General features: G+C 43.7%; 1 pseudogene; it reads right to left on the bottom strand.

The window, feature by feature from the left end:
* Nucleotides 1-1,921: 1,921 nt before the first annotated feature.
* On the bottom strand, nucleotides 1,922-11,814 carry LOC129640116 (CXXC-type zinc finger protein 1-like; annotated as a pseudogene).
* Between the last annotated feature and the right edge of the window lie 3,289 nt (nucleotides 11,815-15,103).

Here is a 15,103-nt window from a genome sequence, read left to right as displayed (position 1 = left end):
TTATTCCATCTTTTGATAACATAACTGCTGGAGCAGACAAAAAGACAAAAAGTCAGAGCAAAGAAGTGGTAATCAACAAACTAGATTGAAAAGTCCTAATGAGTAATCTGTACCTAACAGAAAATATATTTTCTCATATCCATGAAAGTTTTACAAAACTCACTTGAGTAATCTGGGCCACAAAGAAAATCTTGAGTAATATTTTGAGTTCAGATTCAACAAGCTACATTCTCTGATCACAGTAAAACCATAATTATAAAAGTAGAAAGGAAAGACAGCCAAAACTACTGTAACCAATTAGAAACTAAGAAACATTCCTTAATAGCTAGAAGCAGAGTGAGAAATCAATTCTGAACTTGCACTTTTCAGACTAGATTTATGAGATACAGCTACATTAGAAAAAAGTGTATAGTTTCAATTCCTTTACTATTATAAAAGACTGGAAAACCAAAAAATAATCAAGTTAGGAATTCAATTCAAGAAGTCAGAAAAAGAACAAAATGAAGCAAACACAAAGAAAATGAAACAGAAAACAAAGAAATCAGGGTGGTAATTAATAAAATGAAAGTTTACATAAATATAAACTTAGGGAGTATAAATAAAACTAAAAGCTAATCTTATAATTATTTATAGGGATTAGCTCCTGGAAATATGATCAAGTTAAAAAAAGAAAAAAAAAAAACAATACTAGGAATAAAAAAGGAGATATGGCACCAGATAGGTAGTGCATTAGATAACTAATATACTAGTTATGGTGGAATACGAGGTGTAAGTCTAGAGCACATCCTGAAACATTTAGGTGAAATGTGTGAGTCCCCAGGGAGAAAATAGTGAAAAACACTAAAACAAAACAAAACTCTAAGGGACTAGTGAATATAAAAAGAACAGGAAGAGTAGTTCAATTCTCTCATTTGAGGCATACCATTCCCCACAGGCAGCCTTACTGGACACACCTCCACTAGCCTGGTCAGGGCTGGCAAAGGCAGATGTGGCAGAGGTCTCAATCCTCTTCTGGCAACCCTACAGGTGTTCAGTGGGCAGAGCCAGGTGGAAAGGGTATACCCAGAGCAGGGTAGTGGGAGGAGGGAAACGAGACAGGATGGAGGTCTGGGGAGGGGGTTGCGGGGAGACATAGACCAGGAATGCACTGACAGGAGCCAAGGCTGACAGAAAGGGCTGGGACCTCATGGTATGGTAAGAGGTGGAATAAGATGGGCAGGGGCAAGGGCATAATCGCCATGACACCTTGAACTCTCCTCAGTGTCCCAAAGTGGAAACATCACCTATTTCCCCCACTGCAACATTTTTGCAGCACCTCTGGCCTGGAGAATACCCATAATTATACAGAAGTTGTTCAAAGTGTACTAAGCAAGTGACAATGATATACCTGATGGCCTTGGATGAGGGACTCAGGGTCGCTGGCACCCCTTTCATAAGGTCATATCTCCCTTGAGAGAGGAGGACCCACCGAGCACAGTGTGCGTTATTTCACAGCCAACTCCAAATGGGTTCTGTAGCCTGACCCCCAAGTAAAGCTGCATTTTCACCCACCACCATCGGACATTTGAAATTGGGTTTGTGGACACAGAGACTGCTTACGAACTACCAGCAGATATTAAAATCTCTTGTTATTCTAAAGTTTCTAAACAAAACTCTGGATAGTGGGAGATGAGGGCAGGGCAGATGCTCTGGCCCTGCCCAGGTTCAGGAAAGAGAGAGGGGGATAAAAGAAAGGACAGAAATGGGGAAATTTTAAAGACCAGTCCACCTTAAGGAGGTGTAGAGACAGGATACTAAACGGGGAACAGAGAAGCACAGAGAAACTTTGATATGCCCTGAGAAAGAGGAACAGGTGTGCGAGAAGTTCATAGAATGGCCCCTTGTACCAGGTGTCAGGCACAGGACCTCAGTTGAGCAGAACTCAGCTGTCTACTCTGGAGCGTAGGTCAGTGGTGAGTGGATCATGCTAGACTGTCTGGTGAAGCATCAGGGCCAGTAGCCCTGTCCGATTCATCATGGCTGTGTGCACCTTGTGTTCCTGCTCAACCAGCTATTCCAGCTTGTACAACCGTGGGGGCTCATTGTGAGAAGGGGCTTCTAGGATCCCATGCTGCCCCTCAGCCACACTCAGCCTTGTAACCTACCGCATGAACACACTCTAGGTCCACCTCAGCACACCTCAGCTTTTCCCAGCAATAGTGGAGGTTGCAGAAGCGTTTGGGGAGATGACAGAAATCATTAGTGACCTCAAAGACATTGTGCACTAGTGAACAACTGCACACCTCATCATCTGGAACCTGTGGGCAGAAAGAATGATGATGAGGTATGGAGCGGGGTGGCTATGGAGGGGGATCAGGCAGGTAAAATGAGAGGAAGAGGGGGATTAGAGGGCAGTCAGGCAGAAGGAGAGGGATGGGAAGCGACCTAGCAGAAAGGAAGAGAGGAATTCAGTGATTACTAGGTAAAGAAGAAGGGGTCAAAGGGGGTATGATCAAGCATGGAGGATGGAGGAAGAAGTTAAGCTGGGATGTAGGAAAGGGGGTGATCAGGTAGGAAGGATGGAAGAGTAGAAAGAGATCAAACAGGAAGGAAAGGAAGGATGGAGGGGAGGTCTGACAGGGAGAAGTAGATGAATGGAGGTTGATAATACATGGAGGAGGTGAGGAATGGGGTCAGCAGTGGGGGGGGGGATGAGAGCTGATCAAACAAGGAAGAAGAAGAGACTTTGGAAGCAGGGCAAAGGTGACTAGGGAAGTCAGGCAGTGAGAATAAGAATGAAGGGAAGTCAGAAATTCAAAAGAGAGGAATTGAGGGTGGCCTTTGAGGGATGGTTGGGGGCACAATGTCAGGCAGGGGCTGGGTAAAAGAGTAGATGGGCAATCAAGGAGACAGGAGGAACAGGGAATGGTTACACAGTGAGGAGCAGAGGAATGGAGGTTAGGCAATAAGAGAGAGAAATGTTGTGGGGTTGTGGTCAGGCAAGGAGCTTATCAATAAAGAAACAGCAGCCAGGCAGAGAAAAAAGTGAGACCAGTATATGACTGAGCAGTAAGAAGTGGGGGGGAGTATAGGGAAGGTCAGGAAGAGAGGAGGGGACCCACAGAGGTTGGTCAGGAGGTATGAAGGCAGTCAGGAAGAAGGAATAACAGACATTTCAAGCACGGAGAACCAGAAGAAGAAGGTGGTCAGGTAGGGAGAAGGGGAGGAATGGAGGGTCACGAGAAAGAAGTCTCACCCCGAGCACTGCTTGGGGCCTAACACCTGGAGTTGCTTGCAGTACCTCTCACTCTGTGGGTTGTAAACATCACAGAAGAGCCTTGTGGCTCTGGGGAGAGATTGAAAGTGAGGTGCTAAGGATCAGGGTGGTTCCACCCTGATCGATGCCCACACTTTGTTGATGCCCAGCTCACCCAAGTGGGCTTCTCTGGTGGCTCCCCACCGAAATTCTGCCCTTAATTCACCCAACTCTGCCTCCGAGCCCACCCACATCCTGATCTTCATCTTGCCCACCCTGCTCCTGATCCTGTCCACATGATGCCTTTGACCCTGAGTAGCACCCACACTCACCCCTCAATGCAAGTCGGGTACATGGACCTGATGGATGATTTGTGTTCATACTGGGGGAAAAAAAGAGTACAAATGGAAGGAACTATGGACATACACTGCATACACTCACATGACAAAGCCCCAAACAACACTTTTGTCCCTTGTTGACCCCATGTGCCTATAAGCATGGTCAATGTCCCTCTCGCCACCAGTGGTTGATGCCCAAATCTTGGCCCTTATACTGGTGATGGAGAATAAGCATAAATGGGTAGAGCCATGGATAAGTGTTGTATTCTCTTCTACAACTAATACCCCAGCACCAAACCTGCTCCCCTTCCCCATGGACCCCACCCAACCAAACACACTCTTGCCCCATCTGCCCCCAGTCAAAGATCTAACCCTGGCGAAGCAGCACTCCATGTGGCACAGGGCAATACGCACGTTGATGGGTTTCCCACAGGAGACACAGAAGATCTGCAGGTCGACGCTGTTACCACCATGTTTGTTGTTCTGCATAGGACAGTAGAGGGTCCGCTGAAACAGTTCAGAGTGGGGATGGCAGGCCACAGTAGCAGGCACCTTTCTGTTCCACCCCACCCATTCCCATAGCTTGGACTCATGACAGCAGAGTAAAAGGACATGGGCTCATCTTCTCCTGAGAGAACACCAAAATCACAACTAGTTGCTGAACAACCATTGACAGGAGGATGTTGGAATCTACTATTAGCCCTACCACAGAGCCTGTAGCCCTACCATAGAGCTGCTGCGTGGGCAACCCCAAAACTGGAGAACAATTATACCAAAGAAGTTCTTGAGCTGTTCCAAAGGTTATAGGCCCTTCATCAGACTTCCCAAACTGGCAATCCAGCAAAGGGACTGGGAATCCCCAGGGAATCTGATTTTGAAGGTCATCAGGATTTGATTAATACAACTTCCACAGGACTGGGGGAAACAGAGACTATTGGAGAGCACAAACAAAATTTTGTGTATACTAGAACCCAGGAGAAAGGAGCAGTGACCCCACAAGAGATTGAGCCAGATTTGCCTGTGAGTGTTTGGGGATCTACTGCAGAGGAGTGGGTCTACAGTGGCCTGCTGTGGGGTTAGGGGTGCTGGCAGCAGCAGTCCTGGGAGGCACAGTGTGTTGGCATAAGTTCTCTTGGAAGAGGTCGCCTTTACCCTTACCATAGAGCCTGTAGCCCTACCATAGAGGCTGCAGACTCCAGGACTAGGCCACATCAGGCCAAGCAAATAATCAGAGAGGGAGCACAGCCCCAGCATCTGCAGAAAATTGGATTAAAGATTTACTGAGCAGGCCCTGCTCACCACAGCAAGACCCAGTTCTCCCCACAGAGTCCCTCCCATCAGGAAGCTTCCACAAGCCTCTTTATCCTCATCCATCAGTGAGCAGACAGAAGAAGCAAGAACTACAATCCCAGGGCCTCTGCAATGAAAACCACAATCACAGAAAACTAATCAAACTGATCACATGGATCACAACTTTGCGTAACTCAGTGAAACTATGAGCCATGCCATGCAGGGTCACCTAAGACAGACAGGTCATGGTGGAGAGTTCTGACAAAGCATGGTCAACTGGAGAAAGGAATGGCAAACCACTTCAGTATTCTTGCCTTGAGAACCCCATGAACAGTATGAGAAGGCAAAAAGATATGACACTGGAAGATGAGCCCTCCAGGTTGGTAGGTGTCCAATATGCTACTGAGGAAGAGAGGAGAAATGGCTCCAGGAAGAAAGAAGAGGCTGAGCCAAAGTGAAAATGACACCAAGTTGTGGCTGTGTCTGGTGGTAAAAGTAAATTCTGATGCTGTAAAGAACAATATTGCATAGGAATCTGGAATGTTAGGTCCATGAAACAAAGTAAATTGAATGTGGTGAAACACGAGATGACAAGAGTGAACATCAACATTTTAGGAATCAGTGAACTAAAATGGACGGGAATGGGCAAACTGAATTCAGATGACCATTATATCTACTACCGTGGGCAAGAATCCCTTAGAAGAAATGCAGTAGCTCCCGTAGTCAACAAAAGACTCTGAAATGCAGTACTTGGGTGCAGTCTCAAAAACGACAGAATGATCTCTGTTCATTTCCAAGGCAAACCATTCAACTTTACAGTAATCCAAGTCTATGCTCCAATCACTAACACCAAAGAAGCTGAAGTCAAACAGTTCTATGAACACTTATAAGACCTTCTAGAACTAACACCACAAAGAGATATCCTTTTCATCATAGGGGATTGGAATGCAAAAGTAGGAAGTCAAGAGACCTGGAGTAACGGGCAAGTTTGGCCTTGGAGTAAAAAATGAAGCAGGGCAAAGGCTAACTGAGTTTTGCCAAGAGAACACACAGTTCATAGCAAACACCCTCTTCCAACAACACAAGAGAAGACTCAACACACGGACATCACCAGATGGTCCACACCGAAATCAGGTTGATTCTATTTTTTGCAGCCAAAGATGGAGAAGCTCTATACAGTCAGCAAAAACAAGACCAGGACCTGACTGTGGCTCAGATCATGAACTCCTTATTGCCAAATTCAGGCTTAAATTGAAGAAAGTAGGGAAAACCACTAGGCAATTCAGGTCAAATCCCTTATAATTACACAGTGGAAGTGACAAATAGATTCATGGGGTTAGATCTGATAGACAGAGTACCTAGAGAACTATGGACAGAGGTTTGTAACACTGTACAGGAGGTGGTAACAAAAACCATTCCCAAGAAAAATAAATGCAAAAAGGCAAACTGCTCGTCTGAGGAGGCTTTACAAATAGCTGAGAAAAGAAGAGGAGGGAAAGGCAAAGGAGAAAGGGAAAGATATACCCATCTGAATGCAGAGTTCCAAAGAATAACAAGGAGAAATTAAAAAGAAAAAAACCTTCTTAAGTGAACAATGCAAAGAAATAGAGGAAAACAATCGAATGGGAAAGACTAGAGATCTCTTGAAGAAAATTAGAGATACCAAGGGAACATTTCATGGAAAGATGGGCACAATAAAGGACAGAAACAGTATGGACCTAACAGAAGCAGAATAGATTAAGAAGAGGTGGCAAGAATACACAAAACTGTACAAAAAAGGTCTTAATGACCTGGATAACCACGATGGTGTGATCACTCATCTACAGTCAGAAATCCAGAGTATGAAGTCAAGTGGGCTTTGGGAAGCATTGCCACGAACAAAGCTAGTGGAGGTGATGGAATTCCAGCTGAGCTATCTCAAACTTTAAAAGATGATGCTGTTAAAGTGCTGCACTCAATATACCAGCAAATTTGGAAAACTCACCAGTGGCCACAGGACTGGAAAAGGTCAGTTGTCATTCCAATCCCAAAGAAAGGAAACGCCAAATAGTGTTCAAACTACTGCACAATTGCACTCATTTCACATGCTAGCAAGGTCATGCTCAAAATCCTTCAAGCTAGGCTTCAAATAGTATGTGAACCGAGAGCTTTCAGATATACAAGCTGGATTTAGAAAAGGCAGAGGAACCAGAGAACAAATTGCCAACATCCGTTGGATCATAGAAAAAGCAAGGAATTCCAGAAAAACATCTACTTCTGCTTCATTGACTATGCTAAAGCCTTTGACTGTGTGGATCACAACAAACTGTGGAAAATTCTTCAAGAGATGTGAATACCAGACCACCTTACTTGCCTCCTGAGAAACCTGTATGCAGGTCAGGAAGCAACAGTTAGAACTAGAGATGGAACAACAGACTGGTTCCAAATTGGGAAAGGAGTATGTCAAAGCTGCATCCTGTCACCCTGCTTATTCTTATATGACGAGTACATCATACAAAATGCCAGGCTGGATGAAGCACAAGCTGGAATCAAGATTTACAGGAGAAATTTCAATAACCTCAGATATGCAGATGATACCAGCCTAATGGCAGAAAGTAAAGAGGAACTATAGAGCCTCTTGATGAAGGTGAAAGAGGACATTGGAAGACTGGAAAAGCTAGCTTAAAACTCAAGATTCAAAAAATGGAGATTATGGCATCCAGTCCCATCACTTCATGGCAAATAGATGGGGAAACAATGGAAACAGTGAGAGACTTTACTTTCTTGGGCTCCAAGATCACCGCAGGTGATGACTGCAGCCATGAAATTAAAAAACGCTTGCTCCTTGGAAGAAAAACTATGACAAATCTAGACAACGTATTAAAAAGCAGAGAAATCACTTTCCTGACAAAGGTCCATCTAGTCAAAGCTATGGTTTTTCCATAGTCATGTATGGATGTGAAAGTTGGACCATAAAGAGGACTGATCACTGAAGAACTGATGCTTTCGAACTGTGGTACTGAAGACTCTTGAGAGTCCCTTGGACAGCAAGGAGATGAAATCGGTCAATCCTAAAGGAAATCAACCCTGAATATTCATTGGAAGGGCTGATGCTGAAGCTGAAGTTCCAGTACTTTCTCCATCTGATGCAAAGGGCCAACTCATTGGAAAAGTCCCCGATGCTGGGAAAGATTGAGGGCTCGACAGAAAATGAGATGGTTGGATGGTATAACCAACTCAATGGACATGAATTTGAGCAAACTCGGGGAGACAGTGAAGGACAGGGAAGCCTGGTGTGCTATAGTTCATGGGTTGCAAAGAGTTGGATCTGACTTAGAGACTGAACAATAACATCCATTCCCACTCACCTCTTTATCTTGGCACACAGCCACGCAGAATGATGGCCTCAAGTTCATGGAAGTAGCATTCCATGTCCTTCAGGCGGGCATGAGTGTCCTGCTGTTCATGGTGGATGCACTCAAGCATTTTCTTGCCATTCTCCTCAGCAATGCAGGGGCTCTTCTGCCACTGCTGAATGCTCTGGGGCAGGATCTCATGGATGTGGCTGGAAGGAGAGACAGCAAGAAATTGAATGGGTATTTTGGAACATCAAAAGAAGAAACAGCTGGTCCATGTACCGCGTGCCGCAATGTCGGTTCTCTGCCGTCTCGGCGTCGTGCAGCCGGAGTCTCTTCTTCACCTTGTGACCAGTAAGTTTTGGAAAAAGTTGCCTCTGGTGACCCTGAACTTGTGCCTTTATGAGTCTCAGCAGCAGGAAGAGAAGTCCAAACCCATCAGCCGTTACCCCATTTCCTACAAAAAGGACCTGCCTTTTGACATTTTAGAGCTCATGGAGGAGATAGAAAAGAAGACAGGATTTTTACCAAATGTATTTAAAGTGTTGTCTCACCGGCCATTGGAATTCAGAGCCTTCTTTGCTTATTACAATGTCATCTGTAACAAGAAAACAGGCCAGCTCAGCAGAGCTGACAAGGAACTCATCATTTTGGTGACCAGCCTGGCCAACAGGTGCTCATATAGTGTGGTTGTCCACAGTGCCCGGTACAGGGTCTTCTCGAAGAACCCAGTGCTCTCTGACCAGGTCTGTATCAACTGGAGAAAGTCTGACCTCCCTGCCCGGGAAAAGGCAATGCTGGAATTTGCACTTGCTATTTCCCAAGCTGATGACATAACAGATGACCATTTCAAAAAGCTCGAGGTGCATGGCTTCAACCAGGAAGATGCCTGGGATATAGCTGCAATTTCAGCTTTTTATGCCATGTCCAACCGCCTTGCTCATTTTGTCAGTCTTGTTCCCAAAAAAGAATTCTATTTGATGGGCAGAACCAATGATGTCAAAGACATCAGGAGTGAACCTGCTGCTCCTGAAATATAAAAGCCTGAACAGAAAGGCCAGTGTTTACATTTCTAGCACATTTCATTATAAGACACCAGTTGGGAAATAATTTTTTTAAAAATGTTTAGTCAATGGATAGGGAAGAAAGTAAACAAATTTGTTCTCTGCCTCCTTAATGAGATTGATGCTAAAAGGACATGTGATGGATATCACATGTGGTTTTTCTTTTTTTCTTTTTTTACTTTTGTTGTGATTGGAAAGGTACATTGGGATTGGAAAAGAGTATCGGGGCAAAGGATTTCAGATGCTTCAGGCATTTCTATTGAATTGATATCTGTGAATTTCAGCAGTTGAAGTTGAACATTTTTTAGTTTTTAAAAAAATAGCATTGCATAGAAATTGGTCTATAGACTGCAGTTTGAAATAGATTTCTTGTTAACACAGTGGTGTTTAAGGGCTCTGAAAGGCAGGTAAATAGAAGCATGCATAGAGTTGTTCTGTCTTTAATGCCTTCTCTGGTAACCTCTAGTGATTTTTATTTTTTTCACTGAGAGGTTTTAAAATAATGGTGAAACATTTTAAGTAGAAGTGTAAGAAAAATCTCCAAACCTAATATTGCTAAATGGTTACCACAACCACCACCTTAGATTTGTGGCTATCTTAACTTTTCAGGAATCATTTTCACTATCTAACTTTTAGATGTACATGCAAACCTACAAAATGTTTTTGTTTCCATTGGATTTCTTTAGATTCTCTAAGTTGCCAGTGAACAGTTCTTAATAAGTTTGGGAGCAATAGTGAGTTAATTTTGAATTGCCTGAACTGTGAAACCTGATTATCTTGAGACAGCACAACTCTTGTCGCAGAGCTCTGTTGGAATTATATCTTAAATACTTTGGAATATGTAACCTTTTAACATTGAGTTTTGAGGAAAGGAGGCAGACAAAGGAAAGAAAGTTGAGTTTTATTTTACTTACTGAGAAAGTTAATAATGTTGGTGAATATCATGGTCAAAGTTTTATAGACCAAAGAAATTTTAGCCATTGGCCATAACTTGGAATCAAGCAGAGGACCTTTAATAAACATTTGTTGCAGTCAAAAAAAAAAAAAAGAAGAAACAGATGAGTGGTTTAATGGTGAATGTTTAAGATAATGAATGGCAGAGGAGTGAATGTTGTTGAATGGGTGATTGGGTGGTGGATGGTTGGGTGGATGGGTAGCTAGTTGGGTGGGTGACTGTAAGGGTAATTGTGTGGGTTGGTGGGCGGAATATGGATGGGTGGGTGTATGTAAGGGTGGATGGATAGGCAAGTAAGTGGAGAAATTGTGCTAGGATACATAGGTAGGAGGGTGGATGGACTTACAGATGGCATAGATCATGCCCTATTCCACGCCCTGTTGCTTAACCTCCAGATGTACTCACTCAGCTGCCAGCTTCATGCCACATTTGTCTGAGCAGTACTTGGAACCTGGCTGGGTGGGATGCACACTGCCAGGTCCCAGGCACTGCTGCAGCAAGGCTCAGTCCTTGACATCTGGCTGATCTGGATCTTTCGACTTTTCCATGAGCTTCTGCTTCTGGTTCTCCTCCTGTGGGACCAGAGTGGTCAAGGTAGGGGAAGGGAAAGCAATGTCAACCCCCTAACCCTATACTCCTGTCCTGCATTCCACCCCCAACCTCTGTCTCCATGCCCCCCTTTCCATAATTTCTGTCACCGTCCACTCCACTTTTTTCTTCAAATTCTTCATTTTCTTCATATCCACTGCCTGCTTCAGCAGTGCGGAATCTAGGAACAGAAACTCCTCAGTGTCACTCATTGCCAGGAAAATGCTGAAATGTCTCCCCAGCTTGTTCCTTAAATGGTCTCTGGACACTCCCTTCCTCCTTTTCCTCCTTGCTGACCCTCCCTGCTTTCATTGTCTCCCTCCTTCCACTAAGGGGTCCTGTCATACACTCATCAGGCTTTGCTTGTGAAGTCTCCTATGTAAAAGTCCTGGTATAAGTTTTAGTACTGAGGCAGGTCGTTTTCAGACAACGGTTGGTGTATGGCTGTTGTCTGAAGTACCTTCTTTACCGCCAATGGCATCACCACCACCTAGTACTTCTGAGACAGCTCAGACTTCTGCAATTGAGGCAGATGTGACTGAGTTGGCAGTTGCCAGGGGGACCATGGCAAATTATCCAAGAGTATCACAGGTAAGAGCTGAGGGGCAGACCCTCACACAAACTCCACTCCCCCATCCATCCTGCATCCTGGATTCACCAGAGACCAGGAATTACAAATAGAGTTCCTGTGATAATAGGAGGAGGGTTATGGATCAGCATTAAGTGGGTGGGGATGGGTTCACCTTGCCCCAACACTCCTAACTCACCCTCTGGCCTCTATGGCTAGGACCCACTAGGTCTTGGCTGCCTGGGAATGACTGGCACCACCTGGCCCTGCTTGCCCACCTTATCCAGACACATTTGTCTGGTCCATCTGGCTCCACCTTGTCCACTTGAATGCTTAAGGTCCTGCATATCTGCCCAGAAAATCTAGATACCGCCTGCTTACACTTGCAGGGCTCAGCCTGCCTTGCCCACCCTCCAGGACACAGCTGCTACCCTGCTTGCCCTACACCATGGACCCAGACAACCACTTCTGCCCAGCCCGCCCAAACACTCATGGCCTAGCCCCTCAGACAAGCTCTGCCTACCTTTCTGCCCCACCCAGTCTGCCTAGTCTGTCCAGGCTCCACATGCAGACTCCACCCTCTTGGATATACTCTGTCTCACATTAAGGCTCCCAGCCCTATGGGTCCCATTCTCTGCACCAGGGCATACCCAACCCTGCCCTGAGCTAGGCCTTGCCCCCTTCCCAGACTCTCAGCCTCACATGCTCGTCCTGCTTTCTACACCATACTCTGTTCTGCCTTACCTCCTATGTGCAGAGCCATGCCAAGCCCTGCCCCCAACACTTGCACATGCCACGCTATGCCCTGTCTGCCCTGATTCACTCACCTAAAATAATTTGACAATCTTTATTCTGAAAATCTACCTGAACCCAGTAACACCTAATAAAATATATAAATATACAAATATTTTTAAATGTTCGTGTGCATATGCACACACACGCAAAGCATTACTCTCAAAGATTAAAAGAGCAAGCACAGAGAAAGAATATACACATTTTAAGACAATTATCAACCAGAGAACACATACTAGTTTCAATCTAGAGATGCAATATTAATAAAAAATGACCCTGAACTTAGTTTTAAAGGAAGTCTAAACACTTTCCAATGAATAAGCATCACATGGGGCACAGATAAGTTGTGTTAGAAGCAAAAGCCTTAACTTTTGAAATTTGAAAAGGCATTTCTAAACTCTTGATTAAAAGAAAAATAACTGAAATTAGAAAATACTTAGAACTTAACAAAAATGAAAACAATACATACCCAACTGTGGTCTTAGATGAAATCCAAAGTTGACAACATAAAAAAGACAGAAATTAATGAACTGAGCTCTCAACTCCAATTCGAACACGTCTTCATACTTACTCCAAAGATTGCCATTATTAACCCCCAAACCCCCTTCAATGATCCCACATCACCCCTTCCGATCACAAAGCCCTCGCATGTACCTTAGACCCGAACAGGCGTTATACCGAGGAGCGCCACGTTGCAGGTGGTGGGGAAAGGCTAGTAGAGCTACTTCGGGCTCTGATACCGACCTTAGCCCCGCCCCTTCTTGAACGTATTGACTTTGCACTTGCTCCAGATGCCCTGCATAGATGCTGTACGGCCAAAAGTTAAAAGCACATGGTTACAGAGAAACTATATAGCTACAGGTACACCATTCTGCAGAGCACTGCCACAGACCTCAATAGATGTACCTGTGTCTTCTGATGCCAGCACCTCACTGTTTCACATATTTCAGTGATTGATAATTGCAATTATTGTATGTGGTGGGAAAACAGACCCCTTATCATTTCCAATTATTTGGAATAATTTCATATTATTACTATTTTACTATCTGCTCTTATTTTAATCATGAGGTAGACAATCAGAAAAGCAAAAAACACATAAGTCAACTTTTAGAAGTTGAGAAAATAGAAAAAGATTGATAGATTTTTCCATACAAAAAAAAAGAAAATAAAGAAAAAGATTGATAGAAAGGGCAAGAAAAATAGAAAGCAAAATGTAAGAAGGTAGTAAGTTATATTTAAATTTTATATTTCATTACATAAACAGTATAAAAATTGTTACTAGGGTAAACTCTTCAGTTAATGATTGTCATTTGGATGAAGACTAACAAGTTCAGTCATACACTGTATATGGCAAACCTAGCAAATCATAAGGATACAGAAACATTTGAAATAAAGGGATGGAAGAAAATTTGCCAGGCACATGTTAATCAAAATAAAACAAGGTCAATTGTATTAATATCAGACTAAAAATACTAAGACAAAAAGTATTAATTGGGGTTGAAAGGGTCATTCCATAATGATTTGATTTACCATGATTGTGTAAAACTTCCAATCTTATACATGATTAAAAAGACGTAAAATTGATAGGCAAGAATTTAGCTGAGAGCAACTAGAGGCAGCCGGTTCAGCTAAAGGTCCAATAACTACCTAATTCCACCAAGCAATTTACCACCCAGGCCTTTGATACACCCCCACCGGTACTCCCAAAATAGTCAAGGGCCATAAAACCCTCAACCTGCCCACTGGTGGGACTTTCCCTACTCTAGCACTTGCGCACACCTCACACTATCCTGTACTATAGTAACCATTGGCAGCCATTGGACTTATTAACTGCTCATAAATATTCCATGAATTCCATCTAATTATAACAGACTGAATTATATGGGAAGGACATGCACAGTGGAGCATCTTGTTATTAATATACAACCTGTGGATGTCAATCAAGGCTGTCAATCAAAGACCCCCCTGGATTATTCAAACGACCTTGCCTTAAAAACTCTGTACCCCAGCCCTCCAGGGCCATTTGCCTCCCTCGGCATGGCTCACCTCCCTGTTGAGGTGTTCTCTCTGTTCTTTCTTTATGTGTGCTCTCACTCAGTCATGTCCCACTCTTTGCTACCTGAGCTTTCTTTCCCTGTTCTTAAACTTTCTTGCAATGGGTAAGTTACAAGATACTTCTCTGCATCCTTACCAAGAACTGAGGCACACAGGAGGAAGGGTCTTCAGACTCTCTGCTAACAAAATGAATATTAAAAAAATATTAGAACAAAAGTAAAATAGAAAAAAAATCTCATTGTGTAAGATTGCAATCACACTGCTCACCTTTCAGGACTCAGTTTTGGCATTAATGTCTGGGAAGCTCTCTGCTTCCTTTCCATTTGAATGACCAGCCTTTCTTCTGAATGAATTTATGGACATAATTATATAGCAAGTTTATTTCTTTTATTTTAACCTTGAAATTAAGAAGTAAATAGAGGCATTGCTTAAACCCCTCACAACTGTTTTGTCATGCCTGTCTTCCTCAACTAGAAATGAAGGCAAGGACAATGTTGGTTTTGTCCACTACTTGTAGCCCAGTGCCCAGTTTACATCTGACACACAAGAATGTCATTGATGTCATTGAGTAGCCATTGATGACCAGATGTCCTGCCTGGTGTTGTTGCCATTGGCAAATTACTGCAATTTATCTGGCTTCCCGTTCTTTCTGCATCACTGATGCAGTGGACATGAACTTGGGCAAACTTTGGGAGATGGTGAGGGACAGAGAGGCCTGGCGTGCTGCAGTCCATGGGGTTGCAAAGAGTCGGACACGACTGGGAGACTGAACAACAAATCTGACTCCATATTATCCCTTCAAGATAAAAGCAAATAAATGCTGTAATTTACACTAGAGTTGTTGTGTGCTTAGTCACTCAGTCGTGTCCGACTCTTTGCAACC

Source organism: Bubalus kerabau, chromosome X (genome assembly GCF_029407905.1).
Source record: "Bubalus kerabau isolate K-KA32 ecotype Philippines breed swamp buffalo chromosome X, PCC_UOA_SB_1v2, whole genome shotgun sequence".
Classification (NCBI taxonomy): domain Eukaryota; kingdom Metazoa; phylum Chordata; class Mammalia; order Artiodactyla; family Bovidae; genus Bubalus; species Bubalus kerabau.
Note: the sequence above shows the minus strand (reverse complement) of the source record. Positions and strands in the feature narration are given on the sequence as shown.